Raw genomic sequence first — 24,749 nt, 5'->3', positions numbered from 1 at the left:
CACATCTTAAGTCATAAATATAGTCGCATTTAATTCATTTTAGGAATATATACAACGTAACAAAGAAAACGTATTTACTTCGATTTTAACACCTCTGTGGAAGATTAATTGCTTTCTTTATTTTATGTAAACCAGGGTTTTAAAATCGAGCAAATGTGTTTGCACATTACAATTTGGTCTATTGTTTTTTTTTTAACAATATTTGTTATTTAATAATGCACACATTTCAAGTCATTTTATACACCAACAAAAAGCAAATCCAATACAGGAGTTGTATTGAAAATGAAGATTGCTTTCCGACGGTTGAATGCAGCAATACAGTTTTGTTTTATCCAGTGAAGAGAAAGCTGCAATTTAAACGACGATTAATATTTTGTTAGCGTGTGAGTGCATGGAGTGCGCCTGCCCTGTGTAATGAAAGAAAACAGTTGTAAACGCCTCCTGGAATCTGCTAGGAGCGACGTTTGGGTCCACTCGGATAAAGCTTGCTTGCTGCTTCCTTAAGTTGTTGTCGAGTCGGCTTTCCGGCCGAACTATTACATAATGAAAGTCAAATGTGGCATTTACTCATCACTTTTGTCTCAATTGATTTGAATTAAAATCAATAACGGACGAAGATAACTTTTAAGTCCTAAAACAAGAGAAAACGTGACTTTCTGAGTGAACATTCGACAGCTGCTCACCGGAGAAAGGGACATGCGTCTCTACAAGCAGCCACCGAACGCATTCTTCTCGTGACAACAGCAGGTGTTTAAATAGTATGATCAGCGACGTTGGGAGGGGCGGTGACACGCCCTTTAATTGTCATTTGGAAGTCGCCGGGACATTCCGTGAAACATTATCATCGTCCCCTCACCTTCGGTTCTTTTGTTTTAGTGCTTAGAAAACATAAAATAACACAATAACATAAAAATGCATCCTAATTTTTTGAAATGTAATTAGATTCAAACAGTTAATAATAAAGACAGACGAAATTTTACGTGTCTTCAACAAAATATATAAAATTATTAAAATTTTTATATTTTACAATAACGAGCTAGCCAGCTAGATTTCTTAAAAATGTGAATATACATACAATATGATACATTTGTAGTATAATTTTTATTTATTAATTAATTTTGTAACTTCAAACAAAATATATTTTCACAAAACTGGTAGAATACTGGCACTGCTCCACAGACACGGAAAAACACTGTCCCATGGCATTTAAATGTTACAAAAATCCATTTGAATTTGAATGAACACAACAACAGAACAACATGTAAATAGTTACTTTGTTTTTTAAAATGCTTAAAATAAACTAGAAAAAGGGCAGAAAAAATCCAATGAAAATTAAAGTGATAAAAAAATACCAAAAGAAATATAAAAACAAAATAAAAATACAAAAGCAATCTAATTTTCCAAATGAAAACCCTACAATTACAGTGGTGAAACAGTAACAACATTAAAAATCTATGTCCCTCAAGGCTGGAAGCTATTATTTTTTTTATTATGAAAATGTTATTTTAATAATCTATTCCATTGGACGAACGTGCACATGATAGTCAAATCCAACTGGTTAACTTTGCATCGCTTGTACTGCTGTGCATTAACAGTCAGAATTATTCTATTGTGATTTCACAAATCAGTGAAACACACTACATGCATTGGATAGATTTCTCTCCCCTGTTTTGGTATCATATGCGTCGTTCTGTTTTTTGTTTTTAAGAAAGAAAAGCTGGCCTCCATTCAGGACTATTAAGGCCTATCTTTTCATGTCACTGGCCATATATTGGCAAATGAAGACAAATGTTGGCGTGAGAAGGCCGCGTTCCAGGAGATCCTTGGACAAATTAATCACTGCAATTCTATCCTCCGGCACTGGGGCAGTGCCCCCGCTTCTCCTGCGGTCCCCGATGCAACATTGCTCGGGGTAATGAGGCCGGCGCGATGAGCGAGCCGAGTCTTCCGAGAGATGCCGTGACGCCTCGACCTTGGAGATTCGCCTTCTCCCAGGCATGCATCGGGTCCTCCTCACCCCACTTGGCATCAGGATTTCATTACGACACCCCCACCCCAATTCAGTCCACTCTGTCACCACCTCCAATGCATGTTCCCCCCCGCCCTCTATCTTTTTGCTCCACTTTGCTCTCAAACCAAATGAGGAAATGGCTTGTTTGTTCAATGACAGTCTCTGAGTTTGGGCTGTAAAGATAAATGATCCCAAGTATTAAGGTTTAACATGTTGACGAAACCCATCTGATCTGTTGGACTCATGACCCCCCCCCTTTTTTTTTTCTCTTCCCAAAAATCCAATTGTGTGTGTTGTCTGTGTGTGTGTGTGTTGTTTAAAGACTGTGTTGCCTTGTTGGTTGGACATTCTACTTTGGCACAGAGTGGTATCGTGGTAAACACACGATTAATTGACTTCAAGCTTTAAATGTTGATATTCAGTTGTAAATTCCACAGAATCCGTTCAATCCCTATACGGTCCATCGATTTTGTCACAACACTTAAACGAGCCCCGTTTGAGACATCAGTGGATAAACTTTTTCCCAGTAAGAATAAAGCAAGAAAAGAACAAGAGAGAGAGACAATATTGATGTTGCACTTTGCCAGCAGTCAGGTGTTTTGTTTTTTAACTTAAATGTCACTAAATCCGTTGAAAAAAAATAAAAACACTTATGTTTTGCGTTTTGTTCTTAGTTGTAATAAATGTGAGTGTGAATCGAACCATGACTTGAAAAACAAAATAGGTAGGTATCCAACCAATTTTTTTTGACATTCAGTTACACACCTAACAAAATACTAAATCCATGAACCGTACAAAAGTGGTAATATCCATTCCTTAGTTTTACTCATAGTTTCTACCATTTCTAATACTTTTAATGGAACATGGAAATAGCATTAAAAACACATGTGAGAAACATAAATATCAGGAGTGTGAAAACGGCAAGAAAAGGTCTTTTGGCCAGATCCCGGCCATAACTTACACTGTCACTGGAGTTCGTAAATATTAAGAGTGGACTCTCAATCCAAGGAGACAATCCCCTATGGAGTCCATGAAGTTTTATTTTTCTTTCCTGGGTTCAACATCAGCATGAGGACAGTACGTGATGGAAAATTGTTTTGTATTTTGAGCTGAAGGGGATTTTGCCGAGCGTTAGCTCTTTTGCTAATTAATGACAATGGATGTTGCAGTAATCAGTCAGCTGTGAGGCCAATTATCAGATACAAATGAGGACTGATCATCTTCCCATACAACATTAAATCACATATATGCATTATCCCTGCTAACGTTTACCATCTAGCGATGGGTCATTTAAAATAAACAGTAAAAATGCAACCTAAGTAGGACAAGAGAAACATGGAATATTAGATGACATCAACACTAAAGTTGAAGCCCATGTAAAGAGTTATGGTACACGATGATTATGCAACAAGACATTTGGACTTTAAACCTGCATTTTCAATGAATGCTTCACTTGGGAAATATCAGTGTCCCGGTTGCGAGTTGAGACCATCTGAGAGGCTTTTAGGGATTTTGTAGCTCCAGAGGTCTTCTCTTGAGGATTCCTTTTTTTCTGGCGACTAGAGATTTTTGAGCAGGGTGGGTCCTTATACGCGTCTTCCTAGTTAGGGGTGATTGCAGAGGCCATGACCAAAAGAGACTGGGTTCCTTCACGAGACCTGGATCTATTAATTAAAATGGGCTTGATCCAGAGACCCGTTCCCCTGGAAGTTGACTTCCACAGGTATTCACCAATAGATTACGGTTTCTTTCTGACGGTCTAAGACAATTGTTGAGTTGTCTGAGATGTTTTCTCCAATGGCGATCTGGTTCGTTGCATACGCCCGAGAAAGTACAGTTGGGTGAGGTCCAGACGTTTCAATTTGGAACTGTGACTTCAAGTGGCATTATGAGTTTATATTATAGTGAAACTGGCTTAGTTTTAGATCCCTTTGTAGGTAATTAGCTCTATTCCAAAGAGCAAAGTGATTTGAGTTTGTCCGGGTAGTGTCTTCCCAGGGAGTTAGCTTTGGTTCTAGATGACATTACAAGTGGAGTTGGGATAAATTCCAGAGTCTTGCACTCTCGGAATTAGCATTTCTTCGAAAGGCCTGGGCAAACCGAGCCGATCTTGTACTGGAGATACTCAGTGATATAGTATGACTTCCAGAGGCCTTCAGGAATAGATTTAGTGCTGGTTCCCAAGGTCTGCTCTATTAGGGTTGGACTAGTTTTAATTGTAATTCCCAATGGACTGAGGACTAGCTCCACAGCTTCTGTAGAAGCTAGCTGCTTCTGCTTTCATTACCTTTGTGGAGTTAGCATAACTTAGCTTCGAGAGTTTTCGTTTGTTGCAAAGACGTGAGCAAAATGAGTTGGCCACGTCTGAGGGGCTTTTTTTTCTTCTTCTATAGAGCCAGAAGTAGTGAAGTACAGAAACCTTGGTGAGCTCCGGCAGATGTTAGTTAGTTTTAAGGGGCTTATTGAGTGAGCTGTCTTTGAGATATTGGGATTCTGTCTCAGCCTTTCCAAAGGTGCTCACTTATGTATTCGGGTAGATCCATGTCACCTGTTGGGAAGTCAAGGACCGTCCTCACATAGACTTGAGTGTCAAGTCTGAGCAGGAGCTTCAAGTGGGAGCTATATTAACAGAATGTGTGTTGCTGGACACTCAATTCCCAAAGACACTTATTGACTTAAAAAAAAACACACACAAGGAAAGAAGGAAAAAGCATTTGAACACACAATTTTATGTAGTGTCTCGCAGCGGCTCTCTCGTGACCGCGCTGGCCGTAAGAGATGAAACGAAATGGAGATTATCGGGACAAAAAGAACTCCTAGCTTGTCACGGGGATGCAGAGTGTATTGTACATCCGCATGTATTGAACACAAACCTGTCACTGTGTGTGACAGCCCCATTCATCACGCACAAAGCCAAACCTGTCAGGGGCATAAAGCGCTCTATCCGGGCCGCCTCCCCTTCCCCCGTTTTCTAAGTGACAGCACAGAAATGAACACCCGCGTACGTATTCAAATGATTTGTTTTCCTGCTTCCCACTGAAGCCAATTTCCAGAGGCTAATAAACCCGACAAATATTTCACGTCTGGAGAGGCGCAGGCTTTTTCTCGCTCGAGCATCATGAAGTCCCGTGGGTGGTTGCCATGGGAGACGGCGAATCTGTAATTTAATTTCGACCGCGGCAGGATTCTCCACTAAATGATCTCTCCGAGGCGGAGCTGCAAAGGAGGGAAAACATCTCGAAAATCAGCGCCACACGGGCGATGTTCAGCGATCGAAATAAGGACCAGTTGAGGAGGAGGACAAGGATATACCTGCATCAAACTTCCATTGTATCACAATGTTATTTAATTGCAGAACTACTAATCAGAACCAAAACCATTGTTTGCTGCATAATATTGCTTGAATATTTTCTTTTTGGGAAATATCCAACATTAATAGCTTGTCTGCTTTTTAGGGAATGAAGGATGCAGACAAGCCCAACAGACACAATTTAACGGGTGTAAATTATTTACACTATAAAAAGACCAATGGCATTTGTTATTGCTTTGGCTCCACCTGGAGAGCCCAGGAGGGGTTGTGAAAATGCAGCTGGAAGTCACGTTTGCACCAAGCTAGCTAGTTTTTTTTACTTTATGCTACTCTGATAGTCACGTTGTAATATTTCAAGTAAGTTTCACTGAGCTAGCAAAAGCAAGCTATTAAGAAAGTAGTAAATGAATGGCTGAGAAAATAGTGTGTGGAGTTACTAGTACTGGAGTTACTTTGTTTAGCATGTTAAAAAAATCAAGGTAAGTACTTGACTGTTATTAATGGGCAGTATTTATTGGAAGAATTAGCGCAAATGATCAAACCTGCACACGTGCGGCGTGTGTCTTTTCAGCCGCCTGCTTGTTTGTGTGTCGTGAGTCAGCAAGAGGCTCAGTAATTACCCACACATCCAGACACAGACACGCTCAGCCGCTCTGACAGGCCCGAGCATCATTTCCCGAGTGTTCCCCACCGGCGCACCGCCGCAATAATGGCGCTCAACAGGCCCATCAGTTTGATCCACATCACACTCTCGCACAATTGCAAGCGCCTAACCTATTTACGCAATAAACAACCGCAGTTGGCTAATAAAACGGCGCGTTTCTGTGTCAGGCTGGAATCCAATCATAAGCCGTCTTACATGAAGGCAATATCGGGTGAAGAAATGTTGCTCTTTGATGAACATAATGAGGGTTTTCCATTAGGAACTCATAAAGAATGAGTAAACTCAAAACAGTGTTCAGCTCTGCTTTGTGTTTGTGTGTGTGTGTGCGTGTGTGTACATATATATATATATATATACCGTATTTTCCGCCCTATAAGGCGCACCTAAAAACCTAAAATTTTCTCAAAAACCAACAGTGCGCCTTATAGTCCGGTGCGCCTTATATATGGACCAAATTCCTAAATTCAAACTGGCCCGAAGTATTGTGTCATGAAATCAATCATAAGTGGCCTGCTGAAGACTATGAATCATGACTCAAAAAGACTATGGATCATTATTTTATGATTATAAAGTAATTTGTTCCGTCTGAAGTTGAAATAAAAAAGATAAAATGGAGAATGATTTGATTTGGATTAAAAATCTGACATGATGCATTAATGGTGCGCCTTATAGTCCGGTGCGCCTTATATAAGGATAAAGTTTTAAAATTGGCCATTCATTGAAGGTGCGCCTTATAGTCCGGTGCGCCTTATAGGCCGGAAAATACGGTATATGATCTTTCGCTACTTCACGTTTCGTTTATCACGGCTTCAGTACAACGTGGATTTGTTTTCCAAATTAAAAAAACACTTAAAAGTCAAAATAAAACTTATAAATTGAGGAAACGTGTCTAACCTTTGGGACAATGTAGTGTTACTCCAAATGTTCGTTTACATTCCTTTAGAAGTCCGTTTTCACGTGTTAGCACGATTGCGAATCAGCATCTTTCCGTTAACTCGTTAGCCTGCCCATTACGTCTTGTTGGTGACCGTACATACACACACATACATACTGCTCTGTTTTCTACCAACATTCCCAAAATGATGAATCACTTCAAAATTGTGAGTGTTTGACTAATTGACTAATAAAGCTTTCTGCCCACATTCCCAAATCATGGTCGGACGAATAATCACTTCAAAATTATCCTTAGGTGTGCCTTTTGAGTGTTTGACCAATTGAGTAATTGGCTGGCGACCTTGTTTTTAAACACTGCATGACGAAAAGTTCCGAAAGCAAACATGGCATCTTTCAAATGTGCTCTACAACTGGGAGTGGGCTCATTCGTAAATCAGTGCACTATTCCCCGGTGTAAACCCTTGGCCCCCCCCATGCCTTTATTTTTAATTAACCTCGGAAAGATACTGTTGTTGTAGTTTCCTGTGTCTGCGGCGGCAAGGTTAATGATTTCTTTGGTCCGGTGAGACGAGAGGGAGGAACAGATCAATGCACCTCAATTCCCAGCAACGCATGTTTCGTCTCACTTGCCGGACCACGGTGAAAGCAGCGAAGGGGCGACACTGATTGCTAGGGGTGGACTCGGACCCCCTCCATCCACCACTCACGAAGCATTCGACATCCTGGAATTAAAAGAATATTCTGAACAATTTAGCGTGAACTCTTACAAAAAAGTTGATTAATTCTGAATGCAGTCACATGCTCAGTAATAACAGGGTGTGCATACTTGTGCAACTACATGACTTCAATTCTTGATTTTGTTGTTGTTAGTCACATTGAAACATTGTCACATTGAAATGATTTCTTTTGACCTCACTTTGGCTTAAAAGTCGGATCGGTAACATTATTGAATAGTAATCCGAGAGCGTTCATAGAAATGGCGGCCAAACGGCATTTCGTTATATGAATCATTTTCATAGGAATACACTAAGAGAGCAACACTATGGCTCCAAATTGACCATTGACACCATCATGTTTCAAATCATTGACAATCCCTTAAACACGTGACCAGCAGCCCTTTTTAATATTGAACAAAAGAGGTTTAAGGTTTTGTTTACACGTTTACATGCTCAGTGAAGGATCATTGACTTCATGTCAGCGTGGCTGTTTATTTTTAAACCATATTGATCCCAGAGGTCGTAATGACCCCCTTTGGGATGAGTACCAATTAAAAAGTCACATTGATAAAGGAGTCGCAATGCTGCTGCTGCCGTTGCTGCCGCTGCCTGGAAATTAGCTCTGCATTGCACACTAATTAGTCCAGAGGCTTTTCGAAAAAACAAAATTTGATTTGCATGACGACACTGGGAAAAAAAAAAATCCTTTTCTCGTGCTTTCGCTGCTGCAGACACATGATGCAATTAATAAAATCGTGTGACATCACAAAAACAAACTTACAAACTGACTGGATGTGTACATTTAAAATGTTTAGAGAAGACCGATTAACGTTCCCCTGCAAGGTTGTGAGCGCATTTTGGGTTCATCCAACATTTTTTGGGAGTTGTGTTTGAGTTTTAAACTTGTAGTAACGGTCCCTGGAGGAAATCGCATGATGGATCGGCTAAAGCAGGAGAACCGAAGCGGCCTTCTGACCAAATTGCGAGAGTGCCCCGTTGCATCGGTCTCAGCGTGCGGCTACCTTTCTCCACTTAGAAAAAAAGACTTCCGCACGGACGCGAAACCTGTCTGTGCCTTCAGGATGGATGGAGAACAGAGCTCAGAGGGAACATCAAGCCGATGCACATAATCGGAGCCGGGCCGTGTCCGCCTGTTGCGCCGCCATCCTGTGGAACATCAAAACTCTGACGACCGCTGGGAGCAATCGGGTCTGGGCTGGCGGATGCGGATCGGCCACGGCTCTGAGACGACCCCTCGCTGGGATACGTTCACATCTTGACGTCTCTATCAGCGGAAAACTTAGCCCTCCCTCCTCCGTTCGCTGGCAGCCATGATGCATAAATCGCTGCACGCCAGGGGGATGACATCACGGGACATTGGTAGGGCTATCTAAGCAGGGACTGGGATTTTTTTTTCACAAAGTTAACAGAGATAAATGAATCTCCTCTTGTTTTTGTCCCTATCCATGAGAACCTCGCCTGGCTCATGTCCTCAGCTTCTAAGCCCCCACCCCCCCAATCTTTAATTCACTGTTGCTTTTGTTACCGTCAAACTTTTGTTTGTACTTGGAGCAGAAAAGTCAGAACGCAGATGATACCTGAGTAGCCTCATTTCACATGATCAATAAATCTGCGCAATTGTACGAAGTTTGGTGATTTATTAAGAAACGTAAAAGGAGAAAGGTTGCTGTTTGCTGCAGAGTGAAGACAAATAGGCTTTTGCCAAAGAGCAGTGGTCACGAAATAAATGAAGAGACACAACCAAGCCATGAGCGAGAAGCAGCAGTGGGTGACAACAACGCCTTGCCACAACCCAAGAAACCGACTCGGTAAGTGCGGAAGGAAAAAAATAAGAGGTCCATAAACCCATCCGACTTTTGGCCAACCACTGACTTTCTCTTAATCACGGTTCTCAATCATGTGTACTAAAACCGAAAGAGACTAAAGTCATTGCTGTCGATGGGTTTGCTCATTGCTGTGCTGGCAGTAAACATGTTTTTGCAGTGCTCCAGCAGACACATTTTGCCAAGGATCTTCTTTAAACTTTCAAAAGCAACAACAACATTTCAAGGGAGTCTGGAACAACCTAGGTCCAAGGTCAAAAAGGTAAGATCAGGGGTAAATCAAGTTTCCACTAAACTTTGCGTCAGAGAAGAAGCCATTAAAAGATCTCTACTGTTCTTAGCTTTGCAATATGAGGCCTCAGTTAACTCATTAGTTAATCTGGGAATAACCAATTTGCGCCTGAGGCCTCAGTTAACTCATTAGTTAATCTGGGAATAACCAACCTGCGCCAATCACACAGTTTTATATTGGAGCAACTACGGGCCCCTTTTACAAAGCTACGATCAGAAAATTACGTTTGAGACGACGACAGTCCCAGCATCTCGGAAAGTGACTTTAGCACGAATCAGCAAAACAGGTGTACGCAGGAGGCTTTGGTTCTGATCTAATTATGTAGAGACAGTTGGAACCCTTTTGATCGTCAATGATTTCTGATTCAAGAGGCAAGGCTCAGACTCAAGTGATTTCCCTCGTTTTTCTTTAACTCTAATGGCGCTAACGTTTGGACTGTCACCCCGAGAAGGAACATGTATTTTAATCCGAAAGAACAATTTAGCACAGCTCGTCTCCAAAGTGCTCTTATGAGAGGCTGACTGACAAGGAGAAACTGATACGAGAGAGAGAAAATCTGGTTTTGCTTTCGCCGCTCGTCTCTTCTGGCCCGTGAAAAGCCAATAAATCCAACATCCAGAGCTATTAGATTGACAGAGCTGCGCGCTGTTTGATGTTCATGCGCATGAGATCAGCCCCCGGGCATTCCAGAGGCCAAATGCAGTTGAACTGTCATCGACACGCCTACGATTTTGGCCATCAGTGGCGTGCATGTCAATTATCCACGCCTCAAACAATCCTACGCCAGAGATAATTCTTATCTGTTCAACCTTTTCACCTGAGCCTAGACACGGCGCGGCTGCAGTATCTACATGGTGATGAAACCGTCCAGGATGCCTTGCGCGGCCTCTCACGTTGTCATGGCCCTCACTGAAAGATGAATCTCGATTTCTTTCTCAACTCTCAGCCAAATCCAACTTGAATGGCAGTCATGATAGTAAACTGCACTCTAAAGTGCATCCTACATTTTTCAGGAATCGAGCACTTTGACCTACACACACTATGAATCAACAATTAAGTGATTCAAATATCCGTGCGATCTGATTTCCATACATACCATCGTAAATGTACATTTAATGCCTAGCACAAATGACAAATTGATTAGCTTAAAATTCCACAATGGGAACATCAATATTTTATGACCCCGAACATCGGAGCATACACGTTATTTTCTGTTGCGTTTCCTGAATATCCATCTATAGTCAGCCATGGTGATTTCCGCACATGGAGAATAAGGTGAGGTGGTGGGTGAGCGAAGGCCATGTTGACAAGATGGTGCTAAGTGGATATGAGTTATGGGCAGTCGGGCGATGTGTTTGTTGAACCATCTGGTAGCGACGCCCTCTGTTTTGTGATGGAGTGCCTGTGGAAGGAAGGAGTCCAGTTCCAAGTCTTGAAGCCCGTATAAGTGCACAATGTCCACGTGAGAAGGTCAAAGCATTAAATGATAACTCCTAAGCCAAGAGATATCGCTGTAACTGGCTTATCACTCAACACAAATATTTTGTCGAAATGACATTGATTGCTGCCGTGCTCAAAACATTTCCTGTTTTGGGACAAGCGTGATTAGGGATGGGCAGTTGATGAGAATTCTCTGATTGATTTGACGATGGGAACGGTTGGACACTTGTTCCACAGTACGGGGGGCGATTTTGCTTAGATTAGTTAACAGAGTTCTGCTCATATGGCTGCAAGGTCACCTGAATTTGTAGAAAAGTCAGAACGGGGTGTTCCATAGCCATCACAAATATGCAGTACGCTAATCAAAGTACTACATTACGGAAAATATTTGTAGGAAAAGCACACGTGCCTCCTTGTGCCACTTGACAATGTATTCTTACGCAGCTGTGCTAGCTAGTTTATCGTACGCTGTTTGTAACCTCCATTGTTCACCGTTCCTAACCGCAGAGTCATAATTACATAAAAACCTTGGTATGAAAAAGAAATATATCCAAAACCGGGGAGTCCAGTAACTGAGCGTGCCTTCTTGTGCTGTGTGCCATACGTATCGCTATACCGCGCACCGTTTGTAACTTGGAAACATATCGGCAGACATTTGCATTTTCAACAAGCGTTTTCCGTAGAAATAGGCTCTTCTTGGTAAAATGCTGGCATAAAGTCATCTTTTGTGGTGGCAGATGTCACTTTTTAAACTCGGTGTCATTAATTATTGAGCCGCTTTTCTTCCCCCTGGTAGGGGTTGAGATGATGTGGTCTTATTATTCTTTACTGCAAACGTGTTTGTGGTTCTTTATGTACCAGTTTGACTTAACAGCTCTCCAAAGCCACATTTTACTGACGTTACTGAACGGAAACCGCACTTCGATGAAATATTGCTCGCTAAAGTGATGCCATTTTGGGGTCTTCGGTAGCTGTGAGTGCTTCTAAAAGTAAAAGCCGTTACATGCAGAGTGAGAGAGAAAGTGAAGCGGCGTATTACCGTCAGAAAATCGACTCTGGCTAAGACCGAGTGTGTGGATCAATAAAAATCATCAAGACGGGAGTTGAAAAATCCCGATTCGTGCCCGGCCACCTCATTTCATCTCTCACCTCCTCCGTCTGGGAGAAATGTCAAGAGAACAATAAATGTATAAAAAGGTCAGCAGCGTACTAACAGACCCTTCCGAGATTTCATTACGTGCGCTGCCGGCTGTGGCGGCGGCGTTTGGGCAGCCGCGCTGACATTTGGTTTGTTTTTACACCGTGTCGAGTCTCGCACACTTGTAGCTCCTATTAATGTCACAGGCAAAGATCTCGAGGGCAGCGTGCTGGAGTTTACGACTACCGTGAGGGGGGGAAACGGCCAAACGGCGCAGTGACTCACATCTCACGCCTGCCATCGACAATGGAATCAATAAGTGAAGAAAAGTAGTTAAAGTTGGAGGAAACACTTTTGCTGACTTTTAGCTTTTGTCCTAGAATGTATGTTAAAAAAAGAACGTTTAATTGCATTTACTTGATTGATTCTAAAATGAACTATGTATCTATATTTTTTAATTCTTTTTTAAGGTGTGGCGGAATCTCCTTGAATATTCTGAACTCCTATTTTATGTCAGTATCATTGTCTTGAAGAGAAAATAATTTTCATTTACATTTTTCATAGCTGACATCCGATTCTTCTTCTACACAATTTAGTCGAGACTCACCGAACAGTGTTTCTGCTGATTGTACTCACCAACTACGCTCCATTTTCACATACCACAATAACAGGTACATTTGATAGCTTTGCTAGATGCCGCGTTTCATTGGTTTTCAAAATTTTAGCAGCTGTGGCGTAAGGTCAACGCACGATCCCTGTTGATTTTCATTCATGTACAGTACACTAAGATGAATTGGCCAACTGGATTGGGATTGATAATAATTGTAGTATTTATTTTAATTGTCATTTTAAATTGTCATCTTTACTTTGAAACCTCTATTCCACACAAAATCCACAGTTGTTTTTTTGGTGTCTCTTTGTGTTCTACAGGTATGATCATAATGATAAAATATTTTATATCTCTTGGTCATTTAATTGAATGAACATTTGATTACTGTTATTAGTAGTAGTGATATTAAAAATAATAATTAATAATAATCATATTTATAAAAGAATTTGAAAGGATACCACACTGCTGATGCCATACTATTTAATGTCTGGCAACAATTTCCTGAATGAAGTTTAGTAAAGTCAGAAATCATCACAATAATAATATTTTTTGCAGTCTTTCTTGGGAGGGTTATTCTGTTGTAATTAACTGTAACAATAAACAGTGAAATATATTTCTCCTTCATATTTATTTAGGCATTTTGCCTTAGATCTATTTAATCTTTCTTCTGCTGGGAGAAGGGTGAAAGACTACATAACATTTAAATAATATATCAGGTTTTGAAGTTGGTCATTCTGTCTTATAAATTAAATAAACACAATACAATTATACTTAAATGCAAAATGCTAATGTTAAAAATGTGTTCTCATAGCAAGATGATTTTTACATGACTCTAATTCGACATTCACTTTTGTGTTGAGGACTGCTTGCTATAATTTAAAACGAGGAACATGAGGGTGAGTCCACTCAAGGTTCAGGGACTGTTAACTACAACGAAAGCCATCAGACACACATTTGAAGAGGGTAACGCTAACAAATCAGACAACTTCATATGACTGGATCCATGTGCGTGAAAGGAGAAAAGCAATTCATCACCTCCGCCATATGAAGATGTCAAACTTGAAGAATCGGGATCTGAAACTGCCATGCCGGTTTGGCGGCTTTTATGATACAACAACAACCAAAAAAGAACGCTCGTTCAATCCCTTTGAGTTCGTCACGCCTCATAAATTACGATCAAGTTATGTTTTCGCATGAAGTCCTAAAACAGTAGGATTTGATCCGTTTGCAAGTAGATCTGGTCATGCGGCCACGGCGGCGCAGGTTAATAAAGTTTGAGCCGCGCCGTGTAAATTGTCAATTTGCCTCAGGTCGAGGGGGGAAAAGAAAACAACGGCCGGGTGACTCCATTGACACTCCTTGCAGGGTCAGAGGTTAATGAATGATTATTTCTCTCTCCCAGCAGGCGTTGTCTGCTCTCCCGTGGCCGGCCTGCTGAAAGAAAGTCAATTTAGGCCCAGATAAATCCCAAGGAGATAATTTGCTGTGATTTAATCAGCACTGAAGTGATTGCGGTGGACAAGGCAAGCATAACCAAGAGGAATTGGTTTATTGATCTCCTTGATCGCCACGCTTACTCACTGAGAGTTTAGAGGGTGTTAATCTAAAGAGAGCGGCTTAATGGCCACCGGTTATGACGCTTTACCAGTCGACCTCTGGCGAGTATGAAAGTGTTTTGATTTTTCAATGTAATACATTCAAAAAGCTACTATTCATTTCAATCATATGCGTCGGGACTGCTAGACAAATGTGAGTGACCTCTGTTGGGACATGGCAAAAGTTGCAACTTTGATTTATTGGGTTCTTGATAGGCAAATGCTATACGTATGTGCATCAGAAGCGCTGTAACTCCTAAAGTAACAAATCCAAAACGGTATATCTAGAAGGCCTGTGTTCAAGGAGCTGTATTCAAATACGTGGACTAGATAAGTCATGCAAAGTGTTGCCATTGTCAACGCGTTGCTTTGAAACCAATTATTGGTGCGAAATGTGTCTATTCACGCGACCTAACCTCGACGACTCCCGCTGACTCCTGACCCGCAAACCCGGGCTGGCTGGGCCAAATGAGAGGAGAGGCAGAGTTCAGCATAGATTTGATTTCACGTGGGGACCAGGTGCGGGCTTTGTACTTGCCACGAACCAAGCCGGTGCTCCGGTAATGGAGTCTACTGCATCTATATCGTCACGGTAGGCGGCGTGACATTGGATTAAGCAATTTATTCAGCTTGATGTGATTTTTTTTTAAAAAGTATCCTAGTAGTCACTGATAGCACAGATTGGCTGTTATCTGAACCCTAAGCAACTGCGATGTCGTTTTCGATAGACTGCAAGTAGCAACATTTTTCAAGCAATTTTCTACATTTGAATATTCCCAAAATAACCCAATTTGATATTCCATGAAATTTTACCAGAGAGTTTCTGAAAAACCTTTGCAACCTACCTAAATGTCATGATCAATCGTTGACTCATTATTACTATTATGGGTTTTACGTGGCCGACCCGATGATGTGCGAGGCCGGCGTCTGCTTACTAAATCATCGATGAGATCAGCGGATCACGGCGCAAGCCCAAATGGCTCGGGCTTTCATTTCTCACGTCGGTGCTGGACAGTCGTCCTCTGGGTTAATGGTTCACCGAAGACCTGAATCGGAGCCAGATGAAAGACACCAAAAGGGCCCTCATTTTTCCCCATTAATCATCCTTGTTTTCTTTGCGTTGATCTTTTCACCCTGTTTTTAAGTACCTGTCCCTTTTCCAGAAAGGGGCTCGTCCAAGGGGCCAACTGGAGGCCTGTCTGATAATATTGCCCTCCCCCAGAGTAGTAGTCCCAAGAGCGCAGAATCAGGCCCCCGGGTTTAATGGCTTTTGTAATGGCAAATTATACCGTGTTACAAGGGTAAGATTAATTGAAGGGCGCTCTCGGGCCGTTGCACGGACGACGGGGTAACACGAGAGCTCGGCGACGTATTGAAAAACGGAGGCGGCTGTCTGGTCAGGCAAAGGCATCTGAGGCTCCTGACCTCTCGTGACGTTTAACCAATGCTTGTGTTTTGGTTACCCCGAGGGTGCCGTCTGATTCTAAAAAAAAGTCGTTTGTAAAGTTAACCAATTGTTTTGTCAGATTTTTCAACACCGCGATCATTCCTGCGGTAATTGACTGTTGAGAGCTGTGGAGCTCGTGCACAGAAAATTCGGGTTATTACTGTAAGACGTTCGAATGAAGTATGCTGGGGGGGTTCGGGTTGTCGTCAGAACGTGAGGGAACAAAAGTAGAATGAACAACGCATTCGAACGAGACACTTTACATGGCAGTTCCCATGAAAATAGAGTTGAGAAAAATATTGGCAGGAAAGTTTATTTACCTTATATGTACGTTTTGTGAATGAAGTGCAATGACATCCACCACACATTTCACTATCAGCATTTGGATCGAATTCATCAAAATGCTGCTATTTGATCAATTCTTCAAGTTTTGTCTGCTTTCAGCCATCAAATAGTCAGATGCGCTGGGGGCACACGTCAAAGGACACGTCCCGGGCACGCCGGAATGCCCAGCATGGAGCTCTCCGCCCAAACATGCTAAAAGAGTGGTACCGTCACGAAAATCAACACGTCAGTTTTTACATCCAATATAGACGCTCAACCTAATCCACCTTCATCATCATGACATCATCAACACCGGTAGAATTGCGGCTAAAACCTTCACGGCAGTACCGAAATACGTTCGAGTGACGGTAGGCACATCAATCTCCTGTTGAACTAATGAGGTGTCGCCAGATGAAAGATAAAAGTAAATTCTCACGGCAAGAGACTCAACCTTTTCACGCTAGCCTGACCACAATCAGGCTGTTGCAACGTGGCGACATTTATCTGCGGCCCACGTGGATCAAATTTTCAAGTTTGAGAAAAGAGTAGTGTCTCTGTGACTTTTTAACTCCGAACAACATTTGACCTCTTTTAAGAATGCGGTGGAACAGGAGGAGAAAGGGCGGGGGAGAAAAAAATTGCAAACGAAATGGGAGGCCGAGCACCCCGCTCATATCTCATCTCTATTAACGGGTTTACGGGTGACCCCGGGGATCCTCGTAAAAGTTTACTCGGAGGTTCCAGTTAGAGATCTCTTTTAAAGAATGAAAGAAATTGGTTTCTTTATGGTTAGCCTTCAGAATTTTACGGCATGTTTTACTTAAGTTCTCGTTTTTTTAACAGATCCTGGTTCCAATTAGTGAAGGAGCAGAGCCGGCGGCTAAAGTGAGCACCTCTCAGTGCTCTCTGGCTACGACGACAGCGGAAAAAAATGAAGGGGACGCTTAAATAATGGCTGATCTTTGAGGACACCTTGGGGTCAAGTGCACGGGCAAAGAGGTTTCCGAGGTCGCCGTAGCCTCCTGAGTTTGCAGTGAATAAGTGGGAAAGTCGACACCGAGAGAACCGATCTGCTCTTACGCTATGAAGTGGATGTTTGGCATCATTCAATGTGCTCAAGCTTAATTTACAATTAACCTCAGATTTTTTCCAAGTACTTTGTCTGCGGGGCCAGGGAAGTTTTGCGAGGATTAAGCTTGGAATTTGTGGTTCAAGACAAGGGATGCTAGCCCTCATAGATATTAGCTTGAGGATATCAGCAAAGATACAGCACCGGCTGACATTAAGCGCGTTCACAAGTATTCAATAGCGCATTGCATTATGAGAAATAGACAAAAGGCATGACAATAATGTTTATTTAATTTTCAAACATATTGCTCTTATGTACTGTAGGATAATGTATGCCAAATGCTAAAATAGAATTGCAAGTCAATAGCTCGTGGAATTATGGGCAAAAAAGCTACATTTTTGCTGCAAATAAGTTTCAACATATTTGTGAGTCAGTTTAAATGCATTTGAACGTACTTGATGCGGAATTATAATCAGTTCAACGCATGCTAGTCAGTTTACAAAAATATAAATCAATAGGCAAGGACTTACTGCATTTGGTGTTTAAACAGGATTCTAAAAAACAATTACAGCCAGTTCTAAACAGTTGTTTAGGAATTCCCCAAATGACAGATTGATGGTTGGAATAAATTGATGTCAGATTAAATTGTTTTTATTTTAGCCACTGACTGACTTCACGGTCGACGGGGGCGCTTTGGAGCGGCGGTTAACGTGGAACTAGCTGCCAAGGACTTCTGTCCCACCCGCGGGCAGGAGTTGCACTTCTTTCAGTGGCATGCAGAACTGTAAATGTTCCACATTTATCCAGCCTAATTCAAAGATGAAAATAAAGTAGTGCACTTCAAAGAGCCCAAGTGACAATTGTAAGTGACATATTGTGTGGGGCCGATCTGCAGCCCGGTGAGTCAGCAGCTGCTCTGCTGCCTATTAAAGCCGCGGCAGACAGGAAAACAACCACTGTGTTATGGATGTAGTTCCTTCCCAAAGCTTGGCACAGAGGCACACAGGACATACGCCGGGAGATGTTTGCATGTGAATTACCACATCTGCTTCTACATAAACTTTCACCAATATTTCTTGGTAACTTGATTAAAAGGTACAGGTTGGAAGAAAATTATGAATTTAATATTGCAGTGGAGCTGGCCTTGTAAATTCACACAGTAAGTGGTGTCATCCTTAATTTGATAATTGACAAGATCATTGCACGTGTTTGGTCTAACACCAAATACTTGTTGGATATTCAGGAGATCTGAATGTCGGATGTTAGCATTAAGCTAGTATACTTTTTGATTAAACACATTTTAAATGGTTTAATCGACTTTTTACACAGACAGCGAGAGAGGCAGAACAAGTGTGTGTCTGTTGGGATTTAAAAAAAAAAAAAAAAAAAGTGTGAAAAGAGGATCTTGGGAGTGCAGGAAGCCAAGCGAGGGTTTTTTTTTTTTTGTGTGGCTTTATTACATCCTAATACGTCTTCCATCTTGCGCCAGCGAGCAGAAGAGCACAGAGACATAATTATATCCCCCTCCGCGGGCCGTCTCCCTGTATTAGCGTCTCCTCTAGTTCACTGGCTGCGACAGAGACAAATGAGAGAGTTTTTCCAGCGGATCATTCTCATCCGTTACTGCCAGTTCCGTGTGATGGATCGCCAGCGCCAAAGCGGGCCAATAGATCACGGCGTAAAAGACACTCGCTAGCCTGGCCCAGCTTCACAGATCATCACCCGTCTAATGCGCACTTGGGTTAAGAGTCAAATCCCCTTGGTTGCTGTGCCCGGCTTGCACACCAACACCGAGGCCTCTACACTTTTTTTTTGCTCACTTTTCTCTCGTGCCGATTAAGCTGAAATAAATGGCTTGCGATTGTTCTGCTGACCCGCAGAAGTGCTGTGTGAGAATGTGGCCTCGAGTAATTAGCTCAATCTGAATTAAGTCCGTTAAATGAAGCCATGGTGTGTTTACCATGAAATGACACTTCCAGGTTCTGGATTTGCATATTGGAGTCCCTTCCAAAAAGCACCAGTTCATGGCAGATGGGGGATCCGTGACACCATACTTTACGATGTGTGGTTATGTTACATAATTAGCTATTGAGCTATTTTACAAATTCATATCCACATTAGCTAAATGGTATGGGGAAAAAAAAGTTTGGTAATTGCCTTTCTCCTACCCTCATATATGATTAATTGCATTGGATAGTATAAAATCATTTGTTATAATTTCTTCTTTCATCATGCTAAGTAACCTTTTTTTGTTTGTTTGCTTTTTTAAGAAGCATTCAATGTAGAAATCAATTTTCTTAAACATGACCACTGACCGTACAGGAAAGACTTTACGTTTTTTTTCCTCCACATTTTATATCCGTTTCGAAATTTAGTTAGTTTAAACGCGTTTCAAAATTTCTGAACTCCTGTCTGGATAAACCTTTAGCAGCTGAAGTTATGTAGCACATTGCCATCCATCTTGTCTCAATTGCTTCAAGATGAGATCAATCCACAATTTATCTGGCAAAATAGTCTTAATGATCTACTGGATTATTATACCCATACATAAATTATAATAACACACCTCTCTGACAGTGCCAATGAAAAACGGAGCGCTTGGAGACAAGTGAACAAACATCCCTAAATAGCCTCGATAAGTCTGCTGTAACATGAGAGAATTATTAGCACTGCTGCACATTACAGATTTCAATTAATTGTGATAGGCACAGATGTTGGTTGCGTCACTCCGCGGCAGGCTCGTTTTAATGTAAATTGAAGCTGTTAGACGAGTAAAGAGATGCTCGTGAACTAAAATAGACACGTTGACAGAAGCTTCCAGAGCCAAGACAATTAGCTGGATTTAAGCTATGTGAATCAAGTGACACAATTGCCACTTACCGTTAATAATTTGACTAATTTATTGTCCTAAAATCTGGGGTGCGCATTATACATGGGTACAAAAAAAATAATAAATAAATAAATAAATAAATAAATAAATAAATAAATAAATAAATAAATAAATAAATAAATAAATAAATAAATAAATAAATAAATAAATAAATAAATAAATAAATAAATAAATAAATAAATAAATAAATAAATAAATCATTTAAATCCGGATATCATACGGAGGCCGCCATTACAGATGCGCTTTCTTCTCTGCTGTTCACTTCAAACACGCTCCATACAAACACAATGCTCTCGTATCAGACGCTTGCTAGATCACCTGCTCGTTCGCTGTCACAATGTACCCTGCACAAATCCGAAACATTTCTTCGCTATTGAGTATGCTAGCGCACGCGCAGTGATACTGACCGGCAGAATAACATCCGGTTGTTCCCAAAGATGATCTTTTTTCTGAAATAATCTTACGTTCACGGACTTAAGTAGGAGTCAAAATTTGGGTGCGTATTATACATGGGTACAGGCTTTTTCCAGCATCAACATGCCATTTTTAGGGTGCGTATTACACATGGGGGCGCATTATACATGGAAAAAAAATGGTAATTCTTTTTGGCTCTTTTGAGTTTTGCATTGTGGTTTCAAGGAAGAATACATGGAATTGGCATTTTCATTTGATGGTTGTGTGGTGAGTTTTTTTTCTTTCTAACGTATACGATGTACCTTGGCAGCTAAAGGTTTGGAAAAGGAGAAATTAGAAAAATAAAATAACCATAAATAGGCATTAAATCTCAATTTGGCAATCAGACCAGCAATATAGTAAATCCACCCTCAACTATCAACAGTGTTCTCTTGGCGCTAAATCGGAACTGCGCACTCTGTTTTGTAGTGTAAATCCCGACTTGATGTGATAAAAATTGTTCTCAACCAATTCTCCGTGTTGTCTAATGAGAGCTTCGATGCGTTTACTATACGCCAGCAAAACGTGTCGTAATGCCGGGCCAGAGGATGAGACAGAAAAGTCAACTGCTGCTGCTGTCGAGTTCCTGACGAGAGCCGGCCGGGGTCAGAGTCCGCGTGCACCCCCTCGTCCAAACAGGATGTGTTTAAAGAAGGATGAGGACTTCTGTAAACGCACGCACAATGTGTCAAAGGACTCATTTTTCTTTGGGGGTGACTACTCTTCGCGGATACGTGGGAACCAAGGCTGTGGCGATGACAGCTAACGTAGCGACGGCCGGCACGATGAAGTCACACCATTGTTCGCGTGGAACCGTGGCCTAAACGGTGGCGACCCCGACGGGACGCTCTTCCTTCGATGACTTTGATGCATGAAAGTGCGAAGAACAAACAGCTTCCTCGTCGGATGCGGGGGGAAAAAAAACGGCATCTGCCGAATGGCTTTAATGAGACAGGCGCTCGCCTATTGCGTTTTTTACGTAGCTACGTCTTACATACTAATGAAGTGAAATTTGGGTGCATGGAGCAGTGCCGCCTCCAAGCGTGAAAATGCAATCTTCGCATTTTCTAACTGTTTGCGTGCCCTTTGCACGAGTTCAGACTCAAGCCCTAGTCGTCACGGTAGCAAACACTTTTGTGATTGAGGGAGATACTATAGATAAATATGACTTGACTAAATGTGTCTTTTCCAAATCTGAATAGGGAGCATTCTATTTGAGGGACGTGTTTATTTAGTATATTAGTGGATAACGCATAGAGTGGCCACAAATCGTCAACGCACCATCTTGACATCTCCATCATGCCCCGTCCTCTCTTAACACTTTGAGGAGTGCGCGGCGTTGTAAGCGGGTCACCGGTCCTTCCGCATTTGGCTTGCTAAAGACCGGAGCAACAAGAGAGCCGCGACGAGCCTTGCGACCCGGGATACTAAAAGGCTGTGATTTATCGCCTCTTCCAGGATTCGTCCACGGCTGCGTGGAGAACAAGCCGCGGGGGCTAGCGTGGTGATGATAACTCCATCCCGGTGTGTCCAAAGTGACATCTTGCAGTGCTCATCTTAAGACTTTTACTACGGTCAAAGCAAGAAGTGTCAGCCAGAGTTGTAAATTTTGTTTACGTGACAATTTTACCGCTAATAGGCGGTGGTGTCGTGACAATGAGAAAAACATGTTGCTTAGGGATGAATTGGGATTCTCCTCAGTTGTTATTGCCCCAAATAAAAAAGCCTTAAAGTACGACACCTGGACATCTTACATATATATAGACACTTTTTTCAAGCACAGTATAATGTAGAAGTTAATCATTGTGTTCACTCAAATTAAACCAGTAATCATCTTGAATGATATTGAAGCGACATGAAACAAAATTGGAGGGAATCGTTTTTGCACTGTTGCAAACACACAGTTACTAGAGAATATTTGAACATTTGATTAAAAAACACGGATAAAAGAATAGTGAGTGTGAACGTGAGCTGTGGCCAACAGCAGCTTCTGTGTGCTCCTTGTGTTTATGTGATTTACTGTTCCCGGGCATTACAACAACAGCTTAAAGGTGATTTGGTGATTGTGGGTCTCCTTTCCCACAATAAGCACACTGTAGAAACAATGGCGCCACACGGTATTGTAGGTGGAACACATTAATGTGTCCCTAAACGTATGGTGCACCTGGCACATGAGCAGAATGGTGATTCCAAAATCACAATCAAACAGTTACCATGCACGCGCACACACACACACACACACAAACACACACACACACTTGCTCAGGCAAACCTGGCCACCCCCTGCGGCCCTCTCATGTCAGCTATCCTCCCATCAGAGGTAGCTGGAAGCGCGTGCGTTACTCGCCAACCGAATCTCTTCTAAAGCTGTCGTCGTCGAGGAGACTCCGCCCCACCCCCTCCTCAAACCGCTGCCACCCCCATAACGGCTGTCATCGCCCAGAACAAGATGTCGTGTCAAGGCGGCAAAATTACACAATAACGAGGCCCGCTTGAGATTAGGCTAATGAGAAAATCAAAACACAATTTAATTCTTGTCAGCGGTGAAAGCGTCTTCTAAATTACCTCTGCTAGTCGCATGCTGATTAAGAGAAGTGTGCCAGTCAGTCAGAACGCCGCCCTGTATAAACAGCCCAAAGGCTTTTTTGGGCCATGCACACACGCACTCACATGTACACACACTTTCCTTTTTAAAAAAAATTGGCTTTTATTGCTGCCGCTCTGTTTTTAATAACATTTGATACAAAGTGGGGGCCTAGTAACGCTTATCTGTCAGGATAGCCAATTTTACACAGAGACGCAGGAAAATTGTCACATCAGTCCGTCAGAACAAAAGCTTCCTTTGTCCTTTAAGGCCGACCACTGGAGGTGCTACAATTACTTAAGAATGTTACATATTTTACAGTTGAAGATTTATTTTTCAATTTCGAATGATGTTGTGCAAATTCGCTAAAATGTTTCAAATGCCTTTCATAATTGGAAATAACTTAAGAACATATTTTCATTTATGTCTGCCCTAAGGCCAAAAATACAAGTGTCCAACTTTTAAGGACAATTATTATTATTTTTGACCAGGTTCCTAAATTGGATAAACTTTCCAATTTTCTTCGCACCAATACGGCGTCAGCGCTTGGCTCCTCAACTTGACGTTGCCATGGTAATTTAATGTACACTACAGCATGTCGCGATACGTCCGCCTCGCTATTCCCAAACAACCTGCCAACATATGGCCCGGAATGTTCCATTTCCCTAATCGCCCCTGAGAGAATAAGGAGGCGCACTCCAGGGTTTGGGTTGCCTGGCGACAGCTCGCTGCTGCTCTTCCTCAATTGGTTCTGCCAACATTGCGGGTTACCAGGTTCCGCAGTGCTCTCAGCTGCTCACAAGTGAGGACCGGGGTAGAATCTTAATTAATTATGCCACTTTTTGTCATTTGCTCAAGGACGTGTCAGCGGCGTTAGGCAGCAGCTGGCTGCTCCCTGCTCCTCTATTTGGAACAAAATATGTGGTTTTAACTTTGGGTTTTAATTCCAAAATGGATGGATTAGGTGCATAACTAAATCCTCATAGCCTCAAACAATTTGATATTTTTCAGGTGTTTCTGGGCTTTGGCTTATTGCTTCCAAATTGTACTTCAAACTCAGTGAGTCAAGTGGGCAATTTACTCTGTAGTTCAAAGCGGTGCACCCATGTGGAAAGAAACCACCGACATCCTCTGACTTCCTTCCACTTCTCACTGGTTCACCAATACTTTGATTGCCCGCACGGAGCAGTCGAGCAGTTAACGTCACCTCCTCTTTTCGTGCTTCGCTGCTCGCTCGCTCGCTCTCGCCAAGCCATATGGCAGCCCCGGGAAGCCGTGCCCATTCTCCAGCTAACTTCCTAAACGAGAGGATGCAAACGTGGGAACGACCGATCCTGACCTTCCATCACTGCCACGCATTTAGGAATGTGAATAAAGTCCACAGGGGAACCACAAAAAATGTAGTTGTGCAAACTTTCAAAGTTTGTCAGCATTTGCATATACGCGGACACTTGGATTGCAGTCAAGT

The 24,749-nt window shown here is 42.1% G+C and overlaps 1 long non-coding RNA gene across 1 annotated transcript in view; it reads right to left on the bottom strand.

Moving 5' to 3' along the window:
* Positions 1–1,082: 1,082 nt before the first annotated feature.
* LOC133160492 (uncharacterized) overlaps positions 1,083–24,749 on the bottom strand; it is a 55,100-nt gene continuing 31,433 nt past the window's right edge. Inside the window, exon 3 of the long non-coding RNA XR_009715912.1 lies at positions 1,083–7,601. This is a non-coding gene — a long non-coding RNA (uncharacterized LOC133160492). The remainder of the gene's footprint in view (positions 7,602–24,749) is intronic.

Source organism: Syngnathus typhle, linkage group LG1 (genome assembly GCF_033458585.1).
Source record: "Syngnathus typhle isolate RoL2023-S1 ecotype Sweden linkage group LG1, RoL_Styp_1.0, whole genome shotgun sequence".
NCBI lineage: Eukaryota > Metazoa > Chordata > Actinopteri > Syngnathiformes > Syngnathidae > Syngnathus > Syngnathus typhle.
The sequence above is the reverse complement of the archived record's forward strand: the minus strand, read 5'-3'. Positions and strand labels throughout refer to the sequence as shown.